A 17512-nucleotide genomic window follows, 5' to 3' on the forward strand; every position below is an offset into this window, starting at 1 on the left:
GCATCAGCCTCGCTACAAAATCAGCATATGCCTCATTTGGTCCTTGTATTACCTTAGACAGCTGACCCTGTAAATCCCCACTGCCTTGAATGGTTTTCCATGCTTTAGTGGCCGCCGCGGCTATTTGCAGATACACTGCAGGGTTGTATTGTATTTGGGCCTGCTTTCCCATGTACGGTCCCATTCCCATTAACATTTCTAGGTCCCACTGAGGATTTCCAGCTGCTGCATTACGGCGGGCAGTGTCCTGTGAGTATTCTTGCCAGGCTGTTTTCCATACTAGATATTGCCCTCCTGACAAGGTTGCACGGGCTAGATTACCCCAGTCTTCAGGGACTAAGTTCATTCCCGCTATGGTCTCCAACAAAGATACTGTAAAGGCTGCCTGAGGGCCATACTGCATGACTGCTTCCTTTAATTGCTTAACTAGTTTAAAATCAAGAGGCTGATGATACCGCTGGTTGTTTTGGTCCTCTAAAACCGGAAAGGCAGAGGCCAGGTCATGATCTCTCCAGCTCGAATCCCTGCCACTACCGCATGTGATGCAGCAGCTACAAGCTCCTTGGCACGCCATAGGATTATACGGCGGAGGGGCACTAGGCGTTGCTGGAGTCGACAGTTTCAACTGTTCAAACTTGGAGTACATTTTACGGTCTAACTTTTCCCCTGACATTTCTTCTTCCTCTTCACTAGAACTACCCCCCTCTGAGGCACAAGAAGAACACTCTTTAGATACTTCAGATCCCATTATGAACACAAAGACAACAGACGCAGACGTTAAAGACACTAACCAACACATTGACTTTTTACGCGCATATACTTCAGTCGACCTTTACTCCCCGCTTTACCGTGGAAGAAAATCCCGGCTCTATGGCCGCCCGCTTCTTATTGCGGTCTTGTACAAGATTGCCACCACTTTAATTGTGGTTCCTTCACCGCTTACCTGCGGTTTTTCTCCTTGCAAGGTTTACTTACTCGTTAACTATTCCCGGGTCTCGGCACCATTTGTCACCCTCGGCCCGCAAGAACGACAACCAGCCTGGCATGGTGTTAATGCTTCGTCTCCTTATTTCGACAACTTTCTTAGCTTATATGTGTCAGGGTGACCAATAAGGGGCCAAACAATGGGGAGAGCCAATGAGAGTCCTGTTATTATACTGATTAAATTTGAAACAGCCAATGACTATGTCCTCCTTCAGGTGGGCTTCACCAGAAAGTTCGGTGTTTACTTGCAGCATATTTTGCTGGCAGTGAGCCAAGCGCCATCTTGTAATGGCAGGGACTTTCCCGGCCGGAGGCGGTCCCCGACAGAAAACCTCACCACCGGCGCACCTCTTCTGTCCAGTGTTGTGATCACACACACGCACGATACACAGCGAGGATGAAATTGGGGGGTAGACACACTTGTGGCATAAACTGCTCCCAAACTCATCAAGTCGTACACACCGAATCACAACCACACCTCAGTCAAGTGGTTAAAACACACATTGAGCCTGCTGAAACTGTTTCAGAAACAGCAACAAAAGTATCGAACACGTATTGAGACAGCGTGTGCCCTACCTGTGTAAGTCCTGTTCTTCCCACCTCATACACCAGGAAGCCAGAGATCTGATGGATTAAAGACTTGTCAGGCACTTGCAGGGCTGACACGGTAGAAGTTGAACCCAGAACCCTGTATTTCCCAGGTGAGATCCCGAGGCTGAGCGAGGTACTCAAGGAAATCCCCTCGCTGTTGGTTACAGTTTCCTCCCATCAATGTCAACTGTGTGACTTACTAATATTCAAAACAATTTTTGTTTTTGGCCAAGAATTAGGTCAAAAACATCACACTTAGTTTAACTTGTATTTCTCTCTTCGATCAGGATATCCCTCTCTGCTTTAGACGGCAGTATCAAGGTCTACTTGACACCCCCCCACCAAATTCACTCACCGTGCAACTCAAATTTTTACGAAGTCCACAGAGTTGTGCAAACATGGCCATGAGGCACTCTTAATTTTTCATCACCTGCAGCTCCTTTATGGTTGGGACCCCTGTCCCTCAAGCACCCACCCATCTCTTTTCAGATTTGCCTTTCCTGGACATCTCACAGAAATGCAATCATGCGATAAGCTAGTGCCCATTTGCCTGGACAGTGCCATCCTGTAAGCCAGCAAGCCTGCATCCACCTAAAGCTTTTGGCCATACTGTTCCCTCTGCTCTACCCAATGTGGGCTCCTCTAGCTTCCCGCCTGGCTCTGACACCCTCGAGCTCCTCCCAGCCCACCCAGAACCTCCGGGTCCTCTTCTATCTCCGCATTCCATTTTGCTACAATTTCCATTCATTTTTCACATTGAGTGGATTTGTCAAGGGAAGGGTCAGAGATCTGGTTGGGGGAGAGGAGGAGGAGAGAGGGTGTGTTTCACTATTTAAAGGGTGCTGAGACAGCATGTGGGAAAGGCGCCTCGGAGCCAGAGGGGAGGAGCCCAGGGTCCTGGGAGGCTCTCTGGGTAAGGTGGGTCAAGGTTCTGGGGCCTTTCCAGGGCATGAGGCTGGGAGGTTGCTGGTGGCTGGGGCTGTGCCAGAACTCGTATGACTAACCTGTCCAGTTGTCCCTTATGTGCCCAGGACCCAATGGCATGCTTGTCTTGGCCTGAACAATCCCCAAGCAGTGTATGTGGGTTAACTTGTTGAATGGAGTCATGAAGAGGAGTTAAGTTTGGATCTGTTCCTTAGGGAGCTTTCTGCCTCTAATTCTAGGAAGATAGGAACTATACCAGGGGTTCTCAACCAGCATTCACCCCTGCCTCCTCCCCATCCCCTGCCTCAGGGGACAAGGAAGAGGATGCTTTCCTTGCAACAAGGAATTATTCAGCCCCAAGACACCCCCAGTATGTTTAGAACCCCTTGGTTGCAGGGCTAGAATAAGATGCACAGATTTGTGGGGTGAGATTAAGGAGGGGAGATTGGAAAGGGTTGGGGGAAGGCAAGTAGGTTTAGGAAAAGGGCTTGCTTTCCAAGGGGTGGACCAAATATCAGAGGATGAAGAGGTGTCTTATTTTCTGTGAATGATAAACAGGAACTAGAAGCAAATGTCCACACGGAGGGGCAAAGGAGATACCAACCCCATTTTGTTAGTATAGTAGCATGATATATTTCCATTGTTTAAAAAAAAATCTCTCCCTCTCCTCCCTCTGCTCTTCCCCTTGTGCTCTCTCTCTGAAATAAAATCTTCAAAAATAGAAAGGATACAGTGAAGTCCAAAATCTGTTATTTTTTTTCTAAGCCAGTCTAGGTTTTTCCCGAGTCTTTACAGTATCTGCCTGCTTATATGCATGAAAAAGTTTATTTTTTAAGATTTATTTATTTTAGAGAGAGCATGAACGAGTGGAGGGGCAAAGGAGGGAGAGGTGCCCCCCCCCCCGTGCCCAGGGTGAAGACTCCCTACTGAGCACAGAGCCTGACCCAGGGCTCCATCTCATGATCCTGGGATCACAACCTGAGCCAAAATCAAGAGTTGGATATTTAACCAACTGAGCCAGCCATGTGCCCCATGAAATCATGTTTATATTTTTAGGCTTTTTGATTACTAAGGCCAAATTTACATACAGTAAAATCACTCTTTTTAGTGATTTTATGCTTTTATGCTTTATAGTTTTACAAGTTTGTTCATGTGCCCCTTACAATAAAGGCACAGGACAGTATCATCACCCCAGTTTCCTTGTTGTCCCCCTGTAACAATTCCCTGGGGAACTCCCCCTCTCCTTTGCCCCTGGAGTTCAGCTTTTCCAGAATGTCCCAGCAATAGGATCATATAGTCTTTGGTGTCTGGCTGCTCTCACTCAGCAAAATTGCATTCATCCATGTTGGTTCCTTTTTCTTGCCAAGTTACATTTTATGTGGACATACAAAGGTTTCTAAAATCCCCTCCGCTCTTGAGGGAATTTTGGTTGTTTTTAGTTTTTGTCCATTATAAATAAAACTGCTTTAAGCATTTATATAGGGTTTTGTGGGAACATTAAATTCTCACTTGGTAAACTATGTGGGCATGGGATGGATAGGTCATAAATGTGTATGATTAGCTTTTAAAGAAATTGAGAAGGTCTTTACCAGGGTAGTTAGTTGTTCCATTTTTTACTGAGTTATGGGAATTCTTTGTATTCTGTATGCAAGTTCTTTATAGGAAATATAGTTTGCAAACACTGCTACTCGGTTTTGGTGGGTTGCCTCTTCATTCTCTTAAGAGTGTGTTTTGAAGAAAAGTCATTAATTTTGATGAAGTCTAATTAAAAAACCCTTTCTTGGGGCACCTGCATGGCTCAGTTGGTCAAGTGTGTGACTCTTGATCTGGGGGTTGTGAGTTCAAGCCCCACTTTGGATATAGAGATTATTTAAAAAATGAAGATCTTAAAAAAAAATCCCTAACATTACATTGGGATTGTGTGACCTGGAACGTTTGAGCACAGAATAAATGAGATTTTGTTTTTAAGTAGGTCTGGCTATCTCCCTACCCCATCTAGCCTTTCTTGTGGCTCAGGGCAGCAACAAACTGACCCTTGTATACAAGACATTGGGTACTTTTGTCTTTGCTTATCTCTTTATCTTCGTCCCCTTAAAATGTAGAGGCTCTTATCTTTTCTCCCAGGACCCATACACCCATTGCTTTCATAGCCCTCCAAATGCATAGGGCACTATTCTTATTCTTATTATGTCAACTTATTTAACCCTCATAAGAACCCTGTGAGGTTTAACAATTGTTACCATTTTCCCTGAGGAGACACAGAGAAGCTAAAAGAAGTTGACCTTCATGTTCTGGTCCATTCCAGAAATGGAACTTCAACTTCGGCCGTCAAGGTCTAGGGTCTGGTTTTTGTTTTTGTTTTTTCTAAATGTGGCAAAAACCACCTAACTTTAAATTGCCATCTTAACCATTTTTAACTGTATAGCTCCTATTGTTAGGTTCATCACATGGTTGTGCAGATCTCCGGAACTGAACTAGACTGATCTCCTAAAACTGACCCGATACCCATTACACACTAACACCTCCCCTCCCCCCAGCCCTTGGCAACCACGTCTCTACTTTCTATTTCTAGGACTTTGACAGCTTTGGATGCTTCATGAGCAGGTTCACACCATAGTTTCCTTTTGGGACTGGTTTATCTTGCCTAGCATGTCCTCAAGTTTCATCCATATCTTCCCACGTGACAAGATATAGAATCTTTGAGGAACCTCCGTATTTTTTTCTATAATGGGTGCACCGTTCCACATGTCCACCAACTGTGTGGAAGGGCAGGTCTTTATTCTTAATCCCCCCAAATTCTTAGCAATCTACTTTTGAAGAATACATGCTCATACGTACAGAGAGGTACACACATTCAAGTTCATGACAGGATCTATGTAAGCAGAATCGTGGAAACAATCTAAATGTCTATGTGTAAGTTCTGGTAACTTATATCATGGTGCATTTCTTTGGTGGGGTATATGTGGCTCTTAAAATCTGGCCATAGACCAATGCTTCAGACTTTTTTTTTTTTAAGATTTTATTTATTTTTTTGACAGACAGATCACAAGTAGGGAGAAAGAGAGAGAGGAGGAAGCAGGTTTCCCACTGAGCAGAGAGCCCAATGTGGGGCTCATCCCAGGACCCCGGGATCATGACCTGAGTCGAAGGCAGAGGCTTTAACCCATTGAGCCACCCAGGCGCCCCTCCGGACTTATTTTTAAGAATATTAGTTGCTAAACAAGACATAGAGCATGATAGAATTTGTACTTAAGTTTGCACTATTTAAAAATTTAAAAATCATTTTTAGGGGCGTCCCGCATCGGGCTCTCTGCTCTGCGGGGAGCCTGCTTCCTCCTCTCTCTCTCTGCCTGCCTCTCTGCCTACTTGTGATCTCTGTCTGTCAAAAAATTAAAATCTTTTTAAAAAAAGGCATTTTTAGTTTGAGAATTTTAGATTATACAACAGTTGCAAAAATAGTACAAGACTTGCTGTAGACTGTTCCTCCAGCTTCTCCTGATATGATCTTTCATTTAAAATTCTTTTAAAAGATTTTATTTATTTTTTTAAGTTTTTTTTTTCCCAAAGATTTTATTTATTTATTTGACAGAGAGATCGATCACAAGTAGGCAGGGAGGCAGGCAGAGAGAGGAGGGAAGCAGGCTCCCTGCTGGGCAGAGAGCCCGACTCTGGGCTCTATCCCAGGACCCTGAGATCATGACCTGAGCTGAGGCAGAGGCTTAACCCACTGAGCCACCCAGGTGCCCCTTAAAGATTTTATTTTTAAGTAATCTCTACACCCAGCGTGAGGCTCAAACTTACAACCCTGAGATCAAGAGTCACCTGCTCCACTGACTGAGCCAGGCAGTTGCCCTGTGGTCTTTCAGAATCACAGTACAAGTATCAAACCAGGAAGTTAACATTGGATCAGTACTATGAACTGAGCCACAGACTTTCTTTACATTTCACCAGTTTTTCCAACAATGTTGTTCTAATGCCGCGGGATCAAATCCAAGATCTCACTTAGCATTTAGCTGTCCTGTACCCTTCCTCCTCCTCCAATCTGTGACATTTCTTCAGTCCTTTCTTGTCGGTGTTGACCCTGACATTTTGGAAGGGTCATGGTCAGTGACCTTGTATAAAGTCCCTCAGTCTGATTTGCCTGATGCTTTCTCCTGACTGCATTCACGTTATCCTTCTTAGGGCATTGCGGCTGGAAGTATATGATGCTGATAAACTTGTCATTGGTAATCTTTTGGCTAAGGTGGTGACAACTTTTACTTTCCAATGAAAAACATTTGTTAGGGATATGCTGTGTGACTATGCAAATAATCTGCTTCTCCTCACACATCTGCTGATGGATTTTAGGGTCATTAATGACTCTTGCACACAACAATCAGTCCTGTGGTTGAATTTGTATTTCTTTCACTCTCTTTGTATTTATTCACTGGAATGCTTCCATAAGGAAAAGCTTTCCTAGAGACAGGAATTCTATTCCTTTTATTTATTTATTTTTTAAGTTGGTTTTTTTTTTTTTAAAGATTTTATTTATTTATTCGACAGACAGAGATCACAAGCAGGCAGAGAGGCAGGCAGAGAGAGAGGAAGGAAAGCAGGCTCCCTGCTCAGCAGAGAGCCCGATGTGGGACTCAATCCCAGGACCCTGAGATCATGACCTGAGCCGAAGGCAACGGCTTAACCCACTGAGCCACCCAGACACCCTATTTTTTAAGTTTTTAATTTAATCTCTACACCCAGTGTGGGGCTTGAACTCATGACCTGGACATCAAGAGAGCCAGCCAAGTGCCCTCTTCTATTCCCATTTTAAATTAAGACCTAAAGAGGGGCACCTGGGTGGCTCAGTTGGTTAAGCATCTGCCTTCAGCTCAGGTCAGTCTTGGTATCCTGGGATTGAGCACGAGGTCTGATTCCTGCTCAGCAGGAAGACTGCTTCTCCCTCTCTGCCACTCTCCCCTGCCTCATACTCTCTCTCTCAAATAAACACAATTTTATTTTATTTTATTAAAATATTTTATTTATTTATTTGTCAGAGAGAGAGACACACACAGCGAGAGAGGGAACACAAGCAGGGGGAGTGGGAGAGGGAGAAGCAGGCTTCCCACTGAGCAGGAAGCCTGACATGGGGCTTGATCCCAGGACCCCGGGATCATGACCTGAGCTGAAGGCAGACACTTAATGGCTGAGCCACCCAGGTGCCCCTCGAATAAATAAAATTTTAAAGAAAAAAAGATTCCCTATTGGGGGGCGCCTGGGTGGCTCAGTGGGTTAAAGCCTCTGCCTTCGGCTCAGGTCATGATCCCAGGGTCCTGGAATCGAGTCCCGCATCGGGCTCTCTGCTCCGCAGGGAGCCTGCTTCCTTCTCTCTCTCTGCCTGCCTCTCTGCCTACTTGTGATCTCTGTCAAATAAATAAATAAAATCTTTAAAAAAAAAAAAAAAGATTCCCTATTAAAAAAACAAAATAAATCAAGGGGCGCCTGGGTGGCTCATTGGGTTAAAGCCTCTGCCTTCGGCTCAGGTCATGATCCCAGGATCCTGGGATCGAGTCCTGCATCAGGCTCTCTGCTCAGAGGGAGCCTGCTTCCTCCTCTCTCTCTGCCTACTTGTGATCTCTGTCAAATAAATAAATAAAATCTTTTAAAAAAATAATAAATCGGGCACCTGGGTGGCTCAGTGGGTTGGGCCGCTGCCTTCGGCTCAGGTCATGATCTCAGGGTCCTGGGATCGAGTCCTGCATCGGGCTCTCTGCTCAGCAGGGAGCCTGCTTCCTCCTCTCTCTCTCTCTGCCTGCCTCTTTGCCTACTTGTGATCTCTCTCTGTCAAATAAATAAACAAAATCTTTTAAAAAATAAATAAATAAATAAATAATAAATCAAGACCCAAAGAATAAAAAAAGGCTTCTTTTCCTTTTTTTAAAGATTTTATTTATTTATTTGACAGAGAGATCACAAGTATGCAGAGAGGCAGGCAGAGAGAGAGGGGGAAGCAGGCTTCCTGCTGAGCAGAGAGCCCTATGTGGGGCTTGATCCCAGGACTCTGGGATTGTAGCCTGAGCTGAAGGCAGAGGCTTAACCCACTGAACTACCCAGGTGCCCCAGAAGGCTTCCTTTCCATTCAAACTTATGGCCAGAACTTTCTCTGAACATTTACGTTTTTTTTTTTTTCTATGTAAAAGGAATATTTGCTGTTGATTTGAAAAAATTTTTCTTTTCTTTTCCACCAGGTAATCTAGTTGAGCTTCCTTCATTCTTCTGCAGCCTAGAATATCTTAGAATGAACATGCCATATTTTAGAAACACTTACGTTACAGGTAAGCACTTTGAGTACTTACAATTTTTTTTTTTTAAAGTAAGCCCTATGAGACACACAGACACACACACAAGCAGAGGGAGACTCACAGGGCAGGGAGCCTGAGACAAGACTCGATCCCAGGACCCTGAGATCATCACTTGAGCCGAAGTCCAAGGCTTAATGGACTGAGCCACCCTGGCACCCTTTATGTTCCAAGAATCAACACCATGAACCTCTGGCTTTGGTTGTAACTCATTTTCTAGAGGAGAAGAGAATAGGGCTCCAGATGGGTCAAGAGGGAACCTGCTGGGATGCCTGGGTAGCTCAGTCAGTTAAGTGTCTGCCTTTGGCTTGGGTCATGATCCCAGTGTCCTGGGATCGAGTCCCACATCAGGCTCCTTGCTTGGCAGGGAGCCTGCTTCTCCCTCTGCCTCTGCCTGACACTCTGCCTGCCTGTGTGTGTGCTCTCTCTCTCTGACAAATAAATAAAAATAAAATCCTTTAAAAAAAATAAAAAAGAGGGAACCTGCTGGCATTCATAGACTCTTTCAACATATTTCCAGGGAAGTTGAGGTACTACCTCTCCCTAGGAAACCAACTTTCCAATGCAAACAAAACTGCATTTTAGCATTCCAACTATAATCAGTAGCCTTAACAGGGGTTGGGGAGACTTCAAACATGAAGAAAAATCAAAAGTTTCTCTTGAGACTCTATCTAAGCCCCAAGTTTTACCCCTTCCCAGTGCCTATCACTCTGTAGGTGACTGTTTGAGCACTATTTGGTTACACCAGAGGTAACTGTTTGGTATGGACTGAATACAGAATTCATAGACTCTATTAGCATGCATTCCATCTTAATTAAAGATGCAGCATACTAAAGAAGCCTCAACACATCATGATGTTGATCATATGGACCATATTTTCTGAAGCAACACATGTAACAAAAACATAACGCCTGAGCCAAAAGGTGGAGACAACCCACATATCAATGGCCTGAATGGATAAACAGAATGTGATATACACATATAACAGAATACTATCCAGCCTTAAAAAGGTAGGAGACGCTGACACATGCTACAAATGGGTGGACCCCCATGTTACGGGAAACACTGTTGGGTGATGGGAGCTGATACTCAAAGTACAAATATCGTACAACTTCACTAATACGAAGTCTCTAGATGTGTCTGTAGATGGAAAGTAGCATGGTGGTTGCCAGAGGATGGGGGGAAATGTGAAGTTACTGTTTTATTAATGGGTACAGAGTTTCAGTTTGGGATGATGAAGTTTTGGGGATGACCGTACAACAGTGGGAATACACTTATTGGCACTGAGCTTGTACACTTAAAAAGGGTAGAAATGGTAAATGTTATGTATATTTTAACCACAGTAAACAAACAAACAAACAAAGAACCTAATGCAATCACAAACAGAAGCAAACTCCTAAAGACGCAACCCCTCATTCATCTGGAAACTAAAGAAAATGAGAACTGGAGGACCAAGTGACCGCAAAGTAATTACGCTTCGGAGCTTGGTAGGGGCAGCCGCAGCCTCTATGAACGTAAAGACACAGGAGTGATCAGTAAAACGGGAAAGTAGGAAGTGATAAAATTAAGAGCAGAAATTAACTTAAAAGAATACTACAGTGAGTACCTGCTTTTGTGTTGGTTCTTTCAGTGCTGGCTTGGGGATGTGGACGGACAGGGGTTTGTGTACGAGGAGCCCGCAACACCCAGTGTGCAGAGATACCACTCTCTAACAGGTTGGAGGGATTTTGTGGAGAGAGTTGGAGAGCATGTGGTTGAGGTATTCAAGGGTTCCAACCCTATCGACAAGTGCACATTAGACCTCAATGAGGAATATACTCAGATTACCTATATGGAGCCATACTTTGACACGTATGGGATGAAGGACAGAATCATGAATTTTGACCAAAATTACGATCTTTGCTGTTTCACGTACTTCAGATGGTCGTGTCCATGAGGAGCTTCATGAACAATTCAACCTCCCCTTATGCTAAGACAAGGGTCAGTGTGACTCACAGAGAGATCAGCTAAACCCAACTGAAGCTGGTATTGAAGATACACAGAGGACCTGACAGGTGGCATTTCCAACGCTTTGGGATCCAGCAGACCCCAAATGCTTTAGACAGCATTCTGGGGATCTGTACGTACAACCAGGAATCAGGAGCCTTTGGAAGTTGCCTAGGTATTCCTATCTGAAACAGCCAGTGACCCCAAACTTTTCAAACTTCACAATAAACTACCAATCTGCTCTGAATATTTTACTGAAAGGTGTGTGAGGATGCTTTAAGGAAAAAACAGGGTGGTTCAGTTGGTAGAGCATGCAGCAACTTTTTTTTTTTTTTTTGAGCATGCAACTCTTGACCTGGGGGTTGAGCTCAAACCCCATGTTAGGTGTAGCGCTTACTTTAAAAAAAAAAGAAAGAAAGAAAGAAAGAAAAGTAAAGTAAAACAATATATTTTTAAAAAGATTTTATTTATTTATTTGACAGACAGAGATTACAAGTAGGCAGAGAGGCAGGCAGAGAGAGAGGGGAAAGCAGGCTCCCCGCCGAGTGGAGAGCCCAATGTGGGGCTCGATCCCAGGATCCTGAGATCATGACCTGAGCCGAAGGCAGAGGCTTATTAAACTACTGAGCCACCCAGGCGCCCAAAGTAAAACAATATTAACGGGCCAGATCAAAAGTAGTATCAAAGGGACCTGGAGAGAAACTGTCATTGCCTTAAAGAGGTTCTCACAGCCTCTGAAACAGAGAGATCCCTTAGTTGTATGAGGTCACCTGCCACAGGTGGTTTCAGTCCAATAAGCCCGTGGACTCTCTAAATGGATCTCTAAACTAGATGCACTTTGCCTCATTCGGGAAGAGCCCTATGTTCAACACTAGGTATGAAAAGAAGTTAAGATCTATTGAAAAGCAAGACTTGGGGACTTAATTCTGGAAATCATAGCATTGACTTAATTCTGGAAATCATAGCATTGACTACCCACTGAAGACCACAGTGGCCCACACAGTATCAGGTATAGATCATACAAGTCTGAGACTCATGGCCATGTCATTTCCAAGGTGCTGGTAAGATGCTGGCGTCCTGTTTAAGGACATTTTAACGACTCCCAGGCAATGATTCACTGTGTTTAACATTTCTGATACCATAGTGAAGGTTAAATTTAAGTCTGCATTTTCAAATTTATATTACCATTTATAGATTCATTTTGGAAACTTTTAAAATGTGGTGATGCTTATTTTATTTTATTTCTTAGTGATGCTTATTTTAAAGGTGCTATTAAATGTGAGAAAGCTTGCGCTTAAAAAAAAAAAAAAAAAAAGACAAAATAAACATCTACAGATACCGAACAAGAGCATAGAAAAAGGCACCAAAAAACATACCAGAAATAAAAAGATAGAAATATCTCTTGACTGCTAAATGTAAAAATTAGAAAAATCTGACAATTCTCTAGAAAAATATTAATGACCTCCAAAAAAAAAGAGAGAGAGAGAGAAGTATTGATGACCACATTGAGTGACCTTTAATGACCAGGCGGGGATCAAGGAGAGCTTTTTCTCTTAGGGGGCAGATATTTTCCCTTTTATTTATTTATTTATTTTTAAAAGATTTTATTTATTTATTTGACAGAGAGAAATCACAAGTAGATGGAGAGGCAGGCAGAGAGAGAGAGAGGGAAGCAGGCTCCCTGCTGAGCAGAGAGCCTGATGTGGGACTCGGTCCCAGGACCTGGAGATCATGACCTGAGCTGAAGGCAGTGGCTTAACCTACTGAGCCACCCAGGTGCCCTGATATTTTCCCTTTTAAAGACCAGACTATTTACAGAATGTAAATAAAGGGCCGAGGTCAACTTTGGTCGGTGGGCTGCACGCTGTCGGTCCTTCAAGTTCTTAACTAAAGTCTGACCTCGCACCTTTAAGAATAATTGAGGCCGCAGTACAACAGAGGCCCCCCGCAGCCCACCTACCCCTTGCCTGATCCACACAATGGCTAGACAGTATCGCTGACTCAAAAAGGAAGAAAACTCAGGCAAAACCTCGTGCCTGAAAAAAAAATCTGGAGATCAGATTTTTTAAAAATTGCGGGGGTGTCTGGGTGGCTCAGTTAGTTAAGCATCTGTCTTTGGCTCAGGTCATGATCTCAGGGTCCAGGGATGGAGGTCCGCATCTGGTTCCCTGATCAGTGGGGGGTCTTCTTTTCCCTCTCCCTCTGCCACCCCTTCTCATCCTGCTCTGAACGCTAATAAATAAAATCTTTTAAAAATAAAGTAAAATATTATGAAAATTATAAGCAGATACATTAAAAAAAAGATTTTATTTATTTATTTGACAGAGAGAGACAGCAAGAGAGGGAACACAAGCAGGGGAAGTGGGAAAGGGAGAAGCAGGCTTCCCGCTGAGCAGGGAGCCTGATGTGGGGCTCAATCCCGAGACCCTGGGATCATGACCTGAGCTAAAGGCAGATGCTTAACGACTCAGCCACCCGGCACCCCGTGAGAGGTATTTTTGATATATTTCAAAGTTAAATCTTAGCAAAAATATTGGATTACATGAGGGTTTTGCAGTCCGGGCAGTACTGACACCGGGCACTGGATGATTTTCTGTTGTAGGGGGCGGTCCTCTACATCCTTAGTCACATTCCTGTATTGGTAACATGTATTTACTGTTCCCTGCTGTACTGGGGGCCTCTGAGTGGATGGATGGAAGCATACCGGGGAGTGGCCTTTCAGAGGGGGCGGTGGGGGGATCTGGGGAAATGCAGGGCCTTTGGATTTACATCCCTTGTACTCCCACCCAAGGAACCGATGAGGACAGCAGCAGGTCTGAGCAAAGGCTTCCTACTACCCAAGCAGGAATGGCACACCAGCCAGCAGGTAAGGGGCCCGAATCTGTACTGTCTGCCAATTACGGTGATGCAAACACTCCAAAAATATTGGATCTCAGGCTGCCGATGCACTGAGGTTTGCGAAACACGTGACCATTTAACAGTAGCGAGCCAGTACGCATTGATCTGAGCTACCACTCGAAGGTGATGGTATCCCAACGCTGGCTGGGAGGTGATCACTTTTTTTTCCCCATCTGGAATAATTCACTGTATCATGGAGTGGTCTTTCCTTAAAAATTAGGAAATCTTACCCATTTAACCCCCCCCCCCCATGTAATATTTTGGGTGCAACTGTGAATATTTTTCTTTTGAGGTTAATATAGCCTCAGAGTCCATAGTGTTTGGCCAAATTTGGTAAATGTACATTCTCTCCGAAAAAAGAGCCCTTCCTCTAACTACCAAATCTCACTTCCTTCTAAGAGGCACCCAGAGATCCAGGAGACTGCTTAGGACCCCAGTCTGGATGGGACTGTTGTGAGCCCAGATTAAACGGGGGAAGAGTGACACCCAGAGGCACATGGTTTCCTTGAGTCAAAAATGGGAGAGGTAAAGTGGACACAGCCCTGGAGAGACTGGCCTTTTCTTGTTTAGAACAGATTCTCCCACACAGCACACGTCAGCACTGAGCAGGAACCAAAGTGCCGGGGCAGAGAGCTGGGCTAATGAGGGGCCAGACTGAGTTCCAGGGTCTGCGCTCACTCCGCAGAGCGAGATGGCGGGTTCGGGCTAACCAAGTGTCCCCTTCTCCTCAGCCAAACTGAAGAGAAGCCGAGAACGTACCTCCTTCACCTCCCATCAGAAAGCAGAGCTGGAAGCCTTGTTTAGTCTGACTCAGTTTCCAGATTATGTCACCCAGGAGTCACTGGCATCAAAAATCAATTTGCAATACACGGTAGTGCAGGTCTGATCCCCTGGGGCGTGTGCCAGGCCTGCCCAGTGCTCCCCAGACGCTTCCCCTGCATGCCGGCTCCCTCTCCCTTCCCTTTGCCTCGAGACCAAATAATCACAACTAACCCTCCTGTATGGAGCAAGTGTCAGTAACCCGACTCTTGTGCTAGAAATACCCATTTTACATGGGGGATAAACTGAGGCACAAAATGGCACGGTAGCTTCCCCAGCACTGTCAACATGGAACTTTTCTGCCTGTGGAGCACTTGTCCTACACTGTGCCGCACACAAAACCACAAAGACCAGAAGGGCCATCCTTTAGAGTCAGACACGCCATTGTTTGCAGAAGCTCGTTCCCGGGACTTGCTCAGTAAGGGCACTAAGCAACCAGACCAGAGGTCTCCAGCTAGAATCACACCCAGGGTATTGCAGATCCCTTGTGGAATGCTCCTCTTTTGTGGGCATCCATCAGAGAGGATAACAAAGATCCTTCTTGAGGACCTCCTTAGCCAGACCCCATACTGTATGCTGTCCTATGGAGCCCTGACCCTTTGTCCTGCAGAGAGCTCCTGGCATTCGGCAGAGTCCCCCCGACTCCTGCTCTGGGGTCCAAGCCCTCCCCTTCTTTCTTCTTTCTCCATCCTGGCCACAGGTGAGAAATAGCTCCTCCCCGGCCTCCCCAAGGAAGACTGGTTCCCAAGGAAGATGAATGGCCACCATCCTGGGTCCCTTTCACTTTCTGGATTCACAACCCCCCCAATCTCCCCTCTTCACTCCACAGGTCTGGTTTAAGAACCGCCGAGTTAAATGGAGAAAGAGTGTCGAGAAAGGACAAGAAGTGGGGCTTCCACGCCCCACCCCTGCAGCCAGGAGGAACACAGCCCCAGCACCCACACACCTGGCCCACAGCAGACTCACTCTCCCCAAATGTCCCCGTCCCCCAGACGCAGGTGCTGGAGACTGTGACCCTGAGCTGGACAGGCTGGTGGCCACAGTGCCCGCCTTGTCCTCTGCCCCTTACGACATAAGCCAGGTGATGGAAGCTTATGGGTGTCTGGGAGAGGAGGAGAGTTCCAACACCTTCACCTGCCTTTATCAGTACCTCTCCCAGTCCGAGTGTCAGCCGGGGCCAGAGTCCGGCTAGCTGGTACTGTCCCAGCCACTCAGCTCTGTAAGGCTATTGATCTGTCTAGGACAGGAGCAAGCTGGAAATTCCAGAGACCTGCCAGGATGGTTAAGCCCATAGATTTCAGAAGTTACAGTTTTAGGGGTGACTGGGTGGCTCAGTCGTTAAGTGTCTGCCTTCAACTCAGGTCATGATCTCAGGGTCCTGGAATCGAGCCCCGCATCGGGCTCTCTGCTCAGCAGGGAGCCTGCTTTCTCCTCTCTCTCTGCCAGCCTCTCTGCCTACTTGTGATCTCTGTCTGTCGAATAAATAAATAAAATCTTTAAAAAAATTAAAATAAAAATTTAAAAAGTGCAGTCTAATTAAAAAATGGGAAGTAAATCTGAATAGATATTTTTCCAAAGAAAACACAGTTGGCCAACAGGTCAATGAAAAGGTGTTCGACATCACTCCTCGTGAAGGAAGTGCGAACCCAAACCTCTGCAGGGTATCACCCCACACCTGGCAGCATGAATAGCAGTTATCAGACAGGAAACTGGGAGTGTTGTTGAGGGTGTGGGGGAAAAAGGAGCCCTCGAGTGCTGTTGGTAGGAATAAACATCTGCACAGCCATTGTGGAAACCAGTATGGAGGGTCCGGGAAAACTTAGAAGTAGAGCTACGCTATGACCCAGCAATCGTGCAAGTTCCGACCTCTCAACAAGCTCTAGGTTCCGGGGACCAGAGAGAGGCCTGGAGTTGGTGTGTGTCAGATAGGGGACCGCCTTGAGAGCATCGGGGAGTGAGGGCCCAGGAGACAGGCGAAATGGAGGAGACGCCCAGGGCTGGCGTCCCAACATTGGGCAGGGAGCTGCACCAGGAGACCAGCGGGGCAGTGCGTGGAGCCGGCCCCACTGGCACTGTGGGTGGACTGGCGTGTGTGGGGGGTGGGGATGGGCGGGAGCAGCGCTGGGAACTCAAAGCGCCAGGACGCTGCACAGGGATGAGGATGGCAAGAAACTGGCCTCTCAGGAGGCAGGTGCAGGAGGGCGCTGGGCAGGTGAGTGGACCATCGAGCGGGGCTAGGGGGCTGGCATCAGAGGCAGGGTGGGGGGCGTGCTGAGGGCGGGGGAACCCTGCCACTGCGGACGTCAGCGTGGACATGCAAGACCAGCCCAGGCCCTGGTTTGCAGGGTGAGGAGGCCTGCATCCCTGGCAAGGCGCCGGACCGTGGAGGCAGAGGGGCACACGTCAGCAGAGACTGCGGCTGGCATGTCTGTCCACCTTCTGCACTCTGGCCCGGTCCTCCTGGCTTTGAAGGCCCTGACTTTCCTGCTCTGGCTCTTTTGTTCTTCGACCAAATCTGAGGAGAGAACATGTGAGTCAGGGTGAGAGGGTATGGAAAGGGTCCTCGGGGCCGCTCCCATGTTTCCCAGGACAGAAGCTGCCTTCCCAAAGAATCACAGAGCCCCCATCTCTTCCTCTGGATCCAGTCAGGGGCCTGGGGTCCAACTCCTGCTATGACTCAAGCTCCAGAAGGGAGGCATGGGGAAAAGCATGAGCCTTGGGGAGGCACAGAGGCTGGCAGGGCCCAGGGGTGTCGTGGTGAGGCTGGGTCCTGCTGGAAGGCTAGAACGCCACAGCTCTTTCCCTATGGGCTTCTGTGGGTAGGGAAATTATGGGTTTTGGGAAGAAAGATGCTGCCTCAGAGATTAATGGGATATGAATGGGATGGGGCTGACGTAGGGGCCCCTAACGTTCTTCTGGTGGTGTTTCTGGACTCACAAATAGGAAGAAAAATCGGGGTTGGAGGACCTAACCTCGCA

General features: G+C 46.4%; 1 pseudogene; it reads left to right on the forward strand.

The window, feature by feature from the left end:
• The first annotated feature begins 10339 nt into the window (after positions 1-10339).
• Positions 10340-15726, forward strand: LOC122913313 (annotated as a pseudogene).
• The last annotated feature ends 1786 nt before the right edge of the window (positions 15727-17512 follow it).

This window comes from Neovison vison, chromosome 7 (assembly GCF_020171115.1).
Source record: "Neovison vison isolate M4711 chromosome 7, ASM_NN_V1, whole genome shotgun sequence".
In the NCBI taxonomy this organism is placed as follows: Eukaryota; Metazoa; Chordata; class Mammalia; order Carnivora; family Mustelidae; genus Neogale; species Neogale vison.